Source organism: Schistocerca americana, chromosome 6 (genome assembly GCF_021461395.2).
Source record: "Schistocerca americana isolate TAMUIC-IGC-003095 chromosome 6, iqSchAmer2.1, whole genome shotgun sequence".
Lineage (NCBI taxonomy): Eukaryota > Metazoa > Arthropoda > Insecta > Orthoptera > Acrididae > Schistocerca > Schistocerca americana.
Window position 1 is genome coordinate 310,515,903 of NC_060124.1, and position 12,215 is coordinate 310,528,117.

General features: G+C 40.9%; 2 non-coding genes across 2 annotated transcripts; both read right to left on the reverse strand.

Moving 5' to 3' along the window:
* Positions 1 to 963: 963 nt before the first annotated feature.
* Trnav-cac lies at positions 964 to 1,036 on the reverse strand. The gene has a single exon. It is a non-coding gene; the product is annotated as a tRNA-Val (tRNA).
* Positions 1,037 to 11,875: 10,839 nt separating this feature from the next.
* Trnag-ucc lies at positions 11,876 to 11,947 on the reverse strand. Its single transcript has one exon. It is a non-coding gene; the product is annotated as a tRNA-Gly (tRNA).
* Positions 11,948 to 12,215: the final 268 nt, after the last annotated feature.

A 12,215-nucleotide genomic window follows, 5' to 3' on the forward strand; every position in this document is an offset into this window, starting at 1 on the left:
AGAGAGCAAAATATGTTTTTTGAACTGATTTTTGATAAGCACGTGTTGCTCCTCTCTATGTATTCTGATCAGAGATCCGAGGTACCGTGTTACTGCTTTCCTTTTCTTAGGGCTCGACTTGCGTGTGGTGGTAATGTGACTGATTAGTTTTTCCGACGAACCACGTAGCAGAGAAACGACTGGGCTGAGCTCAATATTCAGTGGTGGTTACGTTCGCGTCCAATATTTAATCTACAATCTGGTGTTAGTAAATAATCGTTTTCAATCACCAAACAGATGGGAAATTTTTGTATTTTCCTAATATTTCTGATTCAAGAAATTAGCCAAATATAACCTTAATAAACCAGAAGTTTATCTGAATTTTCCAATTTCTTTTCCATGGGCAGACTAATGTTCCCATCTCGTGCTTTCTCTAAAGTAAAAATCAATAAATATTTTGTGTTTAATGTTAGCGTGGATTGTTAACTTTTACTGCCTCGGTACGATGTCAATGACGCGTCGCAATTGTATTTTAGGGTCAGTTTTATCAAAGTAAGGTAAGTGAGGCTTAGAACTACTTAAACCTAACTAACCTAAGGACATCACACACATCTATGCCCGAGGCAGGATTCGAACCTGCGACTGCAGCAGCCGCGTGGTTCCGTACTGAAGCACCTGGAACGGCTCGGCCACAGCGGCCGGCTCTTCGCCATGCCTGCCATCATCGTAAACTAAGCATCGACATATTCATGAGCAAATAGCTGCTCACACGGTCGCACGGAACCTGATAAATAAGTAAAAAATAAATAATTAAAATAAAACAATCAAAATAGACATCGCACATCAACTGCGAAAAATACAAGGAGGAGGAGGAGGGAGAAGCATCTGGTAGCTCTTACGCTATTTTCTGTTAACCAGCGCTACTTTCTGGGTCTCTCTCATTCTTAGCAACACAAGACTATTTGCACTATTAAAAAAAAGTAGTGTTTCCGCCCGGGATCGAACCGGGGACCTTGCGCGTGTGAGGCGCACGTGATAACCACTACACTACGGAAACAGATGAAAGCGGACTCCTGCATCAAGACAAACGTGCTTGTTTCCAACGCTTTCTCTCTCCCCTTCCACGCCGGTCTGAACTGGATTCTGACGTCAGCGGTGGAGATTGCCGGACACGACGCCCCCGAAAGAGCCACTGACGTGCAGTAGTACCTCTCCCCCCTCCCTCCCCCTCGTCCACAGCTGCCCCCTTCCTTCCCCACGCACTGCTCCTAAATGTTGTACGGTGCCTTATGCCCGCTATTTGTGATATGTTTTAGATTGTTGTTTTGTAGAATGTGGCTGAGGTCACGCCGAATAACGACGAATTCCTATTGGATGGCGTATTCATTAGAGCAGGACTTCAGATACAGATCTTGATGCTTTGTTCATATTTCATGATCATCCCACAGTTGAGAAATAGTTCAGCCCTCGAGTACGTGTTGTATACTAAGATAATTTTTTTTTCATTTATTGCGGCTATCAATTTACGTGACATGGTTCCTGGTTGCCTGCAATAGTTGTATTATGTTAGGATTTACTTTATTATGTTTGGAAATTTGTCGTATTATCAACTTTGTATAATAATAGCGATGATAATAATAACAAAAAAAGAAAGAGAAGATAAGTACGAAAAGTAGATAAAGTCCTACAATTATATTTCGAATATGATTTAGACTATCTGTATCTCCACCAAATTAGTTCAACTCTGTTATACAATTGATTCGTGCCCATCCCATTGCGGATATTACGAATCGAAACTTGGCAAGATGCCCTCTCAACCGATACGCGTTACTTCCCTCTGCTGTTTTAACGCGGTCATCTTCAGAAAACGCAGTGGCACCTGCAAATTTCCTTGATATGCGGGGTGAGACACCTAACATTCTCACCTCAAATTACTTTTGACTCAGCTGTACTTGTAATCTGTCTTCATCTCGATGAAAAGTGACCAGTTGCTCATGAAACAAAGAGCAGTATGTTTTGGACTGAGGGCGTCCACTTTCCTGAAAATCTCGCTGCCGCTGAGAAAGATTAATGTGGATGTCCCGGTAGGACGGATGCGTGAGTCTATGGCAACACACACACACAATAAAAGTAACACGCCATAGTGAATAGGGAAATATATTACTCAACTTTGGTTACGCTGGTTTCAGCAATTCTAGAATGCAGGTTTAGTCTATCTGTCCTTCGTTGACTGTTTCACGAACTGAGACTAAATAATAATATTCACTGAACTAAAGTCGGAAGATCACTAATCTAACAGTAGTCAGTTAACTCTGTAGACAGGCGGTCTCTGTCCACACGCGATAATTGTGTTCAGTGTTCAGTTTTTGCTGCAGACACTCGACGACTTGTAGACACGACGAACTCCCTAGACAGACTCGGACTCACGTGCAACTTGCAACTGACAGCTTCTGCTCTTGCGCGGGTACTTCGGGGCCCTACCGCACTTGGACACCACGGCAGGTTTGCTGGCCGCTCTGCTGGCAGCTCTCAGATTTGGCAATACAAGGTACCAGGAGACACCAGAGGAACGCCTTCCGTCTCCGCTCAGTGGAAGAGTAGAAGAGCTACAAGCTTTGTGCCCAAGTTGGAACTAAAAATGGAATGCAGAAAAAGAAGTTCTGGGCACATCCCTTCATTGCTGATCGTGACGAAGGGTTATTTGAAACGATTTATAAAGATTTAAGAAATTATACTGCTAAATTTTCCATTGTCCTAAGAATGTAATTCTGTTCATTTCACGAAGTGGTGGAGATCTCCCGAGGTCACTGTTTTAAGGAAAGTGACCTCACCAGTGACCAAGATTTTCGTGACCTGTGTACTCGGCAGCTAATTATTTATAGGGTGTAGAAAAATATCCGCTACCAGTCACAAAAAAAGGTTATTTACTTGTCACACGACCGGTTTCAGACTTGCGCCCATCCTCAGGTGCTTATAAATTCATGTACATGTTTATACTGCTGGAGATCAATAAAGATGAAGCACCATTATTATTGTTACGCTGTGGAGACAGTTTTGCCACTTAGTTACACACGTATTATCATATTCACGTCCATATTTCAGTTTTACCGAGTTTAGCTGGATATTTCACTATGGATAAAATCCACTTTGGATAAAATACATTTAATGTTACCTAGCCAGGTATTACGAACTGCCAATGCATTCAAAACACGTAAAATCAAGATGATGAAGACCATTCAAGCAATCAAATTCAACAGAAAGTGCCTTTTGTCTAAAGTAATACCGAACTACATTACAATTAATTTTAGGAGCCACACTATGTCAGCCACTTCGTAATAGTGAAATATAGAGCTAAACTTGGTAAAATTGAAATATGGACGTGAAATTGATAGTAAGTGTGTAACTAAGTGGCAAAACTGTCAACACAGCGTAACTGTAATAATGGTGCTTCATCTTTATTGATCTCCTGCAGTACAAATAGGTACATGAATGTATAAACACCTGAGGATGGGCGCAAGCCCGAAACCGGTCGTGTGACAAATAAATAACCCTTTTTTTGTGACTGGTAGCGGATATTTCTCTACACCCTATAAAGGAACAGTCACGGAGGTTGACAGCATCCACTACGGAAAAATTCAGCAAATCGTTTGTTGTCTGCAGTGATACTTACAGTTTTTGTAGTAACTGTGAAGTATACATCGAAGTGCCTTTCAGTTTTTATTTGAAAAGCACGTTTATAAACTGAAATTAGATTTACAAATTTTTTAGACAAGATGTCGGAAACTTGTCTCCTTTGTTTACATACCTTCTCTCTTAAAATAATTCTACCGTGTCTGATGTATCTGGCCAATTAGCATCACTTTCTGCAGCAGGTGATGTAGCTGTGCCATTTCCGTCTGGAAGCAGGTTTCGAGGAAAACTTACATAGCCCGGATAACAATCGTGCTTTGCCCGTGGTATAAAGATCTTGTGGTTGGAGTGGAACATCAAGGGCAGGCTCTGAAGTAATAGAGGATCTATAATTTTCATGATGGTTCAAATGGTTCAAATGGCTCTGAGCACTATGGGACTTAACTTCTAAGGTCATCAGTTCCCTAGAACTTAGAACTGCTGAAACCTAACTAACCTAAGGACATCACATACATCCATGCCCGAGCAGGATTCGAACCTGCGACCGTAGCAGTCGCGCTGTTCCAGACTGTAGCGCCTAGAACCGCTGGGCCACCCCGGCCGGCCCCGATTTTTCAGGTAGATGCCATATGCGGCAGGCTCCACTACGTCCCATGCTTGTGTCTTGCGGCTCTGCCAGCAGCCCTGTCGTGGTATCCCTGTGAGCGCGCTTCTCTCTTCTACATCTACATCTACGTCTACATCTACATGGTTATTCTGCAATTCCCACTTAAGTGCCTGGCAGAGGGTTCATCGAACCATTTTCATATTATTTCTCTACCATTCCACGCTCGAATGGCGCGTGGGAAAAAAAGAACACCTAAATCTTTCCGTTCGAGCTCAAAATGTTCAAATGTCTGCGAAATCCTATGGGACTTTACTGCTAAGATCATCAGTCCCTACGCTTACAGACTACTTAACCTAAATTATCCTAAGGACAAACACACACTCCCATGCTCGAGGGAGGACTCGAACCTCCGCCGGGACCAACCACCTGAGACCGCTCGGCTAATCCCGCGCGGCGTTCGAGCTCTGATTTCTCTTATTTTATTATGATGATCATTTCTCCCTACGTAGATTGGTGTCAACAAAATATTTTCGAATTCGGAAGAGAAAGTTGGTGACTGAAATTTCATAAATAGATCTCGCCGCAAAGAAAACTGCCTTTGTTTCAGTGACTGCCACCCCAACTCTTGTATCATATCAGTGACACTTCCATCCCTATTGCCCGATAACACGAAACGAGCTGCCCTTCATCGCACTTTTTCGATGTCCTCCGTCAATCCCACCTGGTAAGGATCCCACACCGCGCAGCAATATTCCAGCAGAGGACGGACAAGTGTAATGTAGGCTGTCTCTTTAGTGGGTTTGTCGCATCTTCTACGTGTTCTGCCAACAAAGCGCAGTCTTTGTTTCTCCTTCCCCACAATATTATCGATGTGGTCTTTCCAATTTAAGTTGCTCGTAAGTGTAACTCCTAGGTATTTAGTCGAATTGACAGCCCTTAGATCTGTGCGATTTATCGTATACCCAAAATATATCCTATTTCTTTTAGTACCCATGTGGATGACCTCGCACTTTTCTCTGCATAATGCCTCCGGCTGGTGTGGCCGAGCGGTTCTAGGCGCGACCACTACGGTCGTAGGTTCGAATCCTGCCTCGGGCATGTGTGATGTCCTTAGGTTAGTCAGGTTTAAGTAGTGTTCTAGGGGACTGATGACCACAGGTGTTAAGTCCCATAGTGCTCAGAGCCATTTGAACCATCTTTTTATCTTTGTTTACTGCCAATTCCCACTTTTCGCACCATACAGAAATTCTCTCTAGATCATTTTCTAATTGGAATTGATCGTCCGATGATTTTACTAGACGGTAAATTGCAGCGTCATCTGCAAACAATCTAAGGGGGCTGCTCAGATTATCACCTAGATCATTTATGTAAATCAGGAACAGCAGAGGGCCTATGACACTATCTTGCGGAACGCCAGATATCACTTCTGTTCTACTCGATGATTTCCGTCTATCACTACGAGATGGCCCATAGCAACATGCACACTAGCGTGAAGGCATTTGCTTTTCTTCAGGACAGACTTTTTGTAAACTAACTGCTATTACTTTTTCATTAGATGACACTTCTGTGTAAACAAGAGTGGTCTTCAAGGTTACACTTTCGTAAATACGATGCACATGTTACACTGACGGCATGGAATGATCGTATGGCATTGCTGGCTAGGAGGCCCCCGCAGAGGAAGTTCGGCCGCCGATGCGAGTCTTATTTCAGTCGACGACACATTGGGCGACTCGCGCGCCGGTGATGAGAATGAAATGATGATCAGGACAATACAACGCACAGTCCACGAGTGGAGAATATCTCCAACCAGACCGGGAATCGAACCCGAGCCCGCTGCATGGGAGGCACGTACGTTACCATTCAGCTAAACAGACTAACAAGGCTGCGGTACTACTACTACGAAAACACAAGGTCCATCCATATGTGTGTGAAAGATCCAGTAACATTTAATTAGACTTAATAATTGGTAAATATGGTTTCTGTAGGGAATGAAACATTATCAGTTGCTTTACATGCAACAGCGCTACTGTATGTAAAGCAGTTGATCATGTTTTATTTCCTACTCACTACAGGAACTATGTTAAACAACCGTAAACTGAAGTCGAAAGGTACTGGATCTTTCTCAGCTGTGGATGGACGTAGTGTTTTCATAGGAAGAGTATTGAATTTTAACATTAATAAAGACGATGCTTTTTCGGATGTTAGCGCTTCGTTAACTGTTGCTGTTGTTCGGTGTGGAAGTATGCTACATAGGCAACCCGCAATGTCCCGCACTGCATGCTTGAGCACTGAAATGCATTCATGCAAACGAGCTGCGACTCACAGATATGCACAGGGGTGCCTCACGCAGAAAGCATCCCAGAGCGCCCCTGAGACGTGCAAACCGAGAATTGCTTCTCAGTTTTTGCCAACATCAATGCGTAGCTTTTTTCTTAAGTCACGCGCTTTATTTATGAAAACATGCAGTCAAAAATGGTTCAAATGGCTCTAAGCACTAAGGGACTTAACATCTGAGGTCATCAGTCCCCTAGACTTAGAACTACTTAAACCTGACTAACCTAAGGACATGACACACATCCATGCCCGAGGCAGGATTCGAACCGGCGACCATAACAGCTGCGTGGTTCCGGACTAAAGTACCTAGAACCACTCGATCACAGCGGCAGGCAAACATGCAGTCATATCAGCAACAAAACTTACAGTTTCACACACATCAAGTCCTTCACACCATACACAAATTACCTCATCAAGGTCAACCTTACGACGACCATGTGTTCTTACAAAAAAATGTACAGTAGCATTACAATAAGGTATACCAATACCCGTACTGAACACTGCAGCTGTCGATTGCGTACTACTGACACGAACTCCCTGTAGAGGTGGTGGTTGCTATTACGGCAGTCATCAGTCCTGACAGGTAAGAATGTGAGCTGCAGCCACATCATGTCCGCACCACAATACACGTGCCCACAGTCCCTGTGGACAGCTCACGCACCCAGCCCTGACGTAGAGTGTACGTTGGAGAGCACGTATAAAGGCACATTTGCATGCCGAGCGTGAGTTTCCTCGGAAACGCGAAATATTAATTAAATAAATAATCAGTGACAAATAAATAAAGCCTATGGCACACAACTGCAGCGCTGTGTCGCTGATAAAACAAAAGCACAATTATGTTACTCTTATGTTTGATTAAGAAAGGGGAGAGCTCTGGTAGAAGTGGTGCGAGAAGCACGTATTTTATTTTATTGTCTGGCACACCGCCATATTTCATGTTATAGAAGAATACTGCGAGTTGCAACCACACTAGGCACTCGATTCTGTAAAGAATTTATATTTATAAAAGTAAGTAGGATTATGAACTGTAGGCTTATTCATTGAATATATCTGATTTAACTAACTGTGTAACTTTTTTATGTTTAGTAGACAATCACCTCTGTACGACGTATTGGCATGGCTGGCAGATTATTGTAATATTGAGATTTAGATTATGAGTCCGCACCTACCGCAGCAGTCTTTGGAAACGATTTAATTACGAAGTCCGATTATTCAGTTTTATTTCACGGTCAACTACGAGTAACATTGCCTTTACGAAAAAGCCATTGTCAAGCGTCTGATAGCGAATAATCAAACGTCCACTTCCAGATAAGCAAATACAATTGCAATCACAATCACCATCATACAGATAGAATAATCAATATCTAAATAACAATACATTTATTTTTATTTATTTTATTTATTTTATACACGGACCAGCATTTTTCTTATCATTTACAGAGGATTTATCCTAACTACACCAAATTATGACAAAATTTTACCTCACAACCCTAACAAGAGCTGCGTGAAAGCTGTATGTCCCTGAAGATGGGCCTCTATCTCCAAGCATTGAGAATCGAAGTTATCAGTGTAGCATTGTTAATAGAGGTATGCACTGTGAATAAAGCTATTAGAGGAACTTGTAAACTTATGAAGACAATTAGTATTTAATGAATATTCATTTCCCGATGGTAATTTATTGAACATTCAGGTTACTTGCAATATTATCATTTGTAATTATGTTTGGTAAAAAAAGAATTAATAAATAACCATCAACAATATATTACAATGATAATCTGCAAAGCAAAGTATCATCCTAACGTACAGAATCATCTGACTAAGTTCTACACCGAGATATGAAAGGAACTAACATCTCGATTTTCGATTCACATAATGTAAGTTGACTAATTCGAAGTTCTCTCTCTTACATTTACATTCTCTGTTACACCACAAATGATGCCTCTAGATTATTTTACAATTTACCCTGACGTACTCAAACCGAGAGTTGGGAATAAGGTATAATTTTACAGTTAGCATTAGTTGATGTCAATTGCTAAATCACTCCAATTTCTTCGAATATCTTTTGTATTTATAGACGAAGGTATTGTGACACAATGAAATTCGTTAAAACAGTCATCGCAACTTGCTTGCTGGTATTTGTCGGTTCTATTTCTGCAAGGAAAGCTCTGACCAGGAATAAAAGTTGTTGTTGTTGTTGTGGTCTTCAGTCCTGAGACTGGTTTGATGCAGCTCTCCATGCTAATCTATCCTGTGCAAGCTTCTTCATCTCCCAGTACCTACTGCAGCCTACATCCTTCTGAATCTGCTTAGTGTATTCATCTCTTGGTCTCCCTCTACGATTTTTACCCTCCACGGTGCCCTCCAATGCAAAATTTGTGATCCCTTGATGCCTCAGGACATGTCCTACCAACCGATCCCTTCTTCTAGTCCAGTTGTGCCACAAACTTCTCTCCTCCCAAATCCTATTCACTGCCTCCTCATCTAATCTTCAGCATTCTTCTGTAGCACCACATTTCGAAAGCTTCTATTCTCTTCTTGTCTAAACTATTTATCGTCCATGTTTCACTTCCATACATGGCTACACTCCATACAAATACTTTCAGAAACGACTTGCTGACACTTAAATCTATACTCGATGTTAACAAATTTCTCTTCTTCAGAAACGCTTTCCTTGCCATTGCCAGTCTACATTTGATATCCTCTCTACTTCGACCATCATCAGTTATTTTGCTCCCCAAAAAGCAAAACTCCTTTACTACTTTAAGTGTCTCATTTCCTAATCTAATTCCCTCAGCATCACCCGACTTAATTCGACTACATTCCATTATCCTTGTTTTGCTTTTGTTGATGTTCATTTTATATCCTCCTTTCAAGACACTGTCCATTCCGTTCAACTGCTCTTCCAAGTCCTTTGCTGTCTCTGACAGAATTACAATGTCATCGGCGAACCTCAAGGTTTTTATTTCTTCTCCCTGGATTTTAATACCTACTCCAAATTTTTCTTTTGTTTCCTTTACTGCTTGCTCAATATACAGATAGAATAACATCGGGGAGAGGCTACAGCCCTGTCTCACTCCCTTCCCAACCACTTCTTCCCTTTCATGCCCCTCGACTCTTATAACTGCCATCTGGTTTCTGTACAAATTGTAAATAGCCTTTCGCTCCCTGTAGTTTACCCCTGCCACCTTTAGAATTTGAAAGAGAGTATTCCAGTCAACATTGTCAAAAGCTTTCTCTAAGTCTACAAATGCTAGGAACGTAGGTTTGCCTTTCCTTAATCTTTCTTCTAAGATAAGTCGTAAGGTCAGTATTGCCTCACGTGTTCCAACATTTCTGCGTAATTAAACAATAAAAGTAAGAAATAGAAATTCCTCATTATGCGTGCATTAGAGGTGTTTATAACTGTAGAAACTGCAACAAGCAACAGAATAATATCAACTCCATGAGTCAAAAGCCACTGAGGAATAACTTAAAATAAGAATACTGATCTGCTGTCATAGGAGACTTCTAAAAATGTGACATATCTCAATTTGACGCTTACATGCAAACATTTTATACCTACAAGCCATCAAAAGTTGTATACTCATTGCAGGAACACTGCAGGAATGGCACTAACAATGGAAAGCGTCAAAAGTCGGCAGGGTACGATTTATGCGGAGATACAACCCACCATCCTGACTAACACCCGTTTTCAGGACATCTCAAGAAATAAAAATCACATTGAGTTGCAGAATTAGGATTGGTCGTGGGTGTTTTCCATCACACATGTTTGGGATGAACATAGAGGAAACTCCATTCTCTGTGGTGATTATGCAACATTCAGAGATACAGAACATCTCTCATTCTTATGTGTCCAACATAAAGCTGTGGGTGGGAGGTATCCACATAGTTGAGGATATTTCTTGATATCTTTACACAAAACATTAGGTATTTTTGCAACCCTGATGAATCCAACAGATATTATAGCCTTTATGAAATTGATATCAAAAAGTTTGTTGTTATACAAATAAGTATTGATTTCAATGTTATGATTTAAAACCTTTAAGATCAGTCACTTTGTATATTTTAAAATACAGTACTAATTCTTTAATATTCATTGCATATTAAAGCTGGCGCTCGGAAGGGTGTATTATTTCACAATTAGATTCAAGTAATATTATGTAATTTGTTAAAAAAGAGAGATGGTACCTGTACTGTGAATCAATGTACAATGTACAAATTTCAGGACTTCTCAAGAAATGAAAATCATCTTAAGTTGGAAAAAGATATTATGAATAGGATATGTATAGGTTAATAATAATCTATTTCTCTTTCTATAGATTTTTCGTTTGCAAGGTTGTTCTCTTACAAAGATTAAAGTATATATTTTAAGTAACACAGTCGAACACTTGAAAGTCTAGTAAACAATGGAGGCAAGTGAGAAACCAAAAATTGTGCAATTTGCTGGTAATAAGTTTTGTGTTGGTAATACTGTTAGCCGGTAATATTGCGCTAGGTCTCACATATCTATACAGAAGCTATTGGATCAAACAGAATTTGCTCAGTATGGAGGACTACATTACTTTAGGTTTTCATATTCGTTGAAAGTTTCAAACACTAGAGCTTATGTGGTTTAGAACTTAAGGTTTACGAATTTTCAAGAGTTCGATTAGCAAAATAACGTTATAATTTTTGATAAAAGGCGGCAATAGAAAAAAGAATTTGCATGTTCTGTTTACTTTAAACGATTCCCCAGTCAAGACAGAAAAAAGATAGCTGTAACTGTAGCAAAGGGTGCTGCATTTTTAGCGAGCCATATAATCAAGAATAATAAATTTTAATAGTATTGATCGCAATATAATGTAATAGTTAGATAATAGCCGGTTTCGGTTGTTGAACAACCATCCTCACATCACACTTACAGTGTAATTGGTGCCTAAATACAGTGAGAAGAACTACAACTTGTCAGTATCCAAAGGCTGGTGAGAACATGACTGTTAACGTACCTACCTGGTGGGAATGAAACATGATTTGAGGATGATTGCTGGTTAGCAGAAACGAGTTATCATGAAGTTGTTATAACACTACATTGCGATCAAGACCATTTAAATTTATAAGAAATAATGAAAATCGAAGTGTCTCTCTTACATGAAGGTGTCAGAGTTGCAATGAATTACGGATCAATACAAGATCATGGGGTCACCGTGGCAGCACTGAGCTGTAATGCATTTATGAACGCGTACTTGAGTATTTCTATGGCCTATGACCTAACAGTAAAATAAATTAAAATAATACTGAAAAATACAAGTTAGACATACTGTCCCAAAAGCAAGAAGTAAAAATACCTGCGATGGCCGGGAATCGAACCCGGATCAACTGCTTGGAAGGCAACTATGCTGACCATTACACCACCATCGCTGGATGATACATACCTAGCACGTTGCAGACTCATCGAATGGAACACAGCGCCGCTGACTCATCGAGAGGAACACAGCGCCGCTCCGGCTTTCACCGTGACCTTACAAGACCAGATCCCTGCTGGAAGGACTTGCGTGCAGCACGCTCTGAGTTTGGTTCACGCGCAGATGGTCTCCGTCATTTGACAGTCGGCTATTGAGGAGTTGCAAGGTAATGTGAGGGAAAAATATTTAACGTTTCGTCGAAGACGTGGTCTTTACAGACAGAA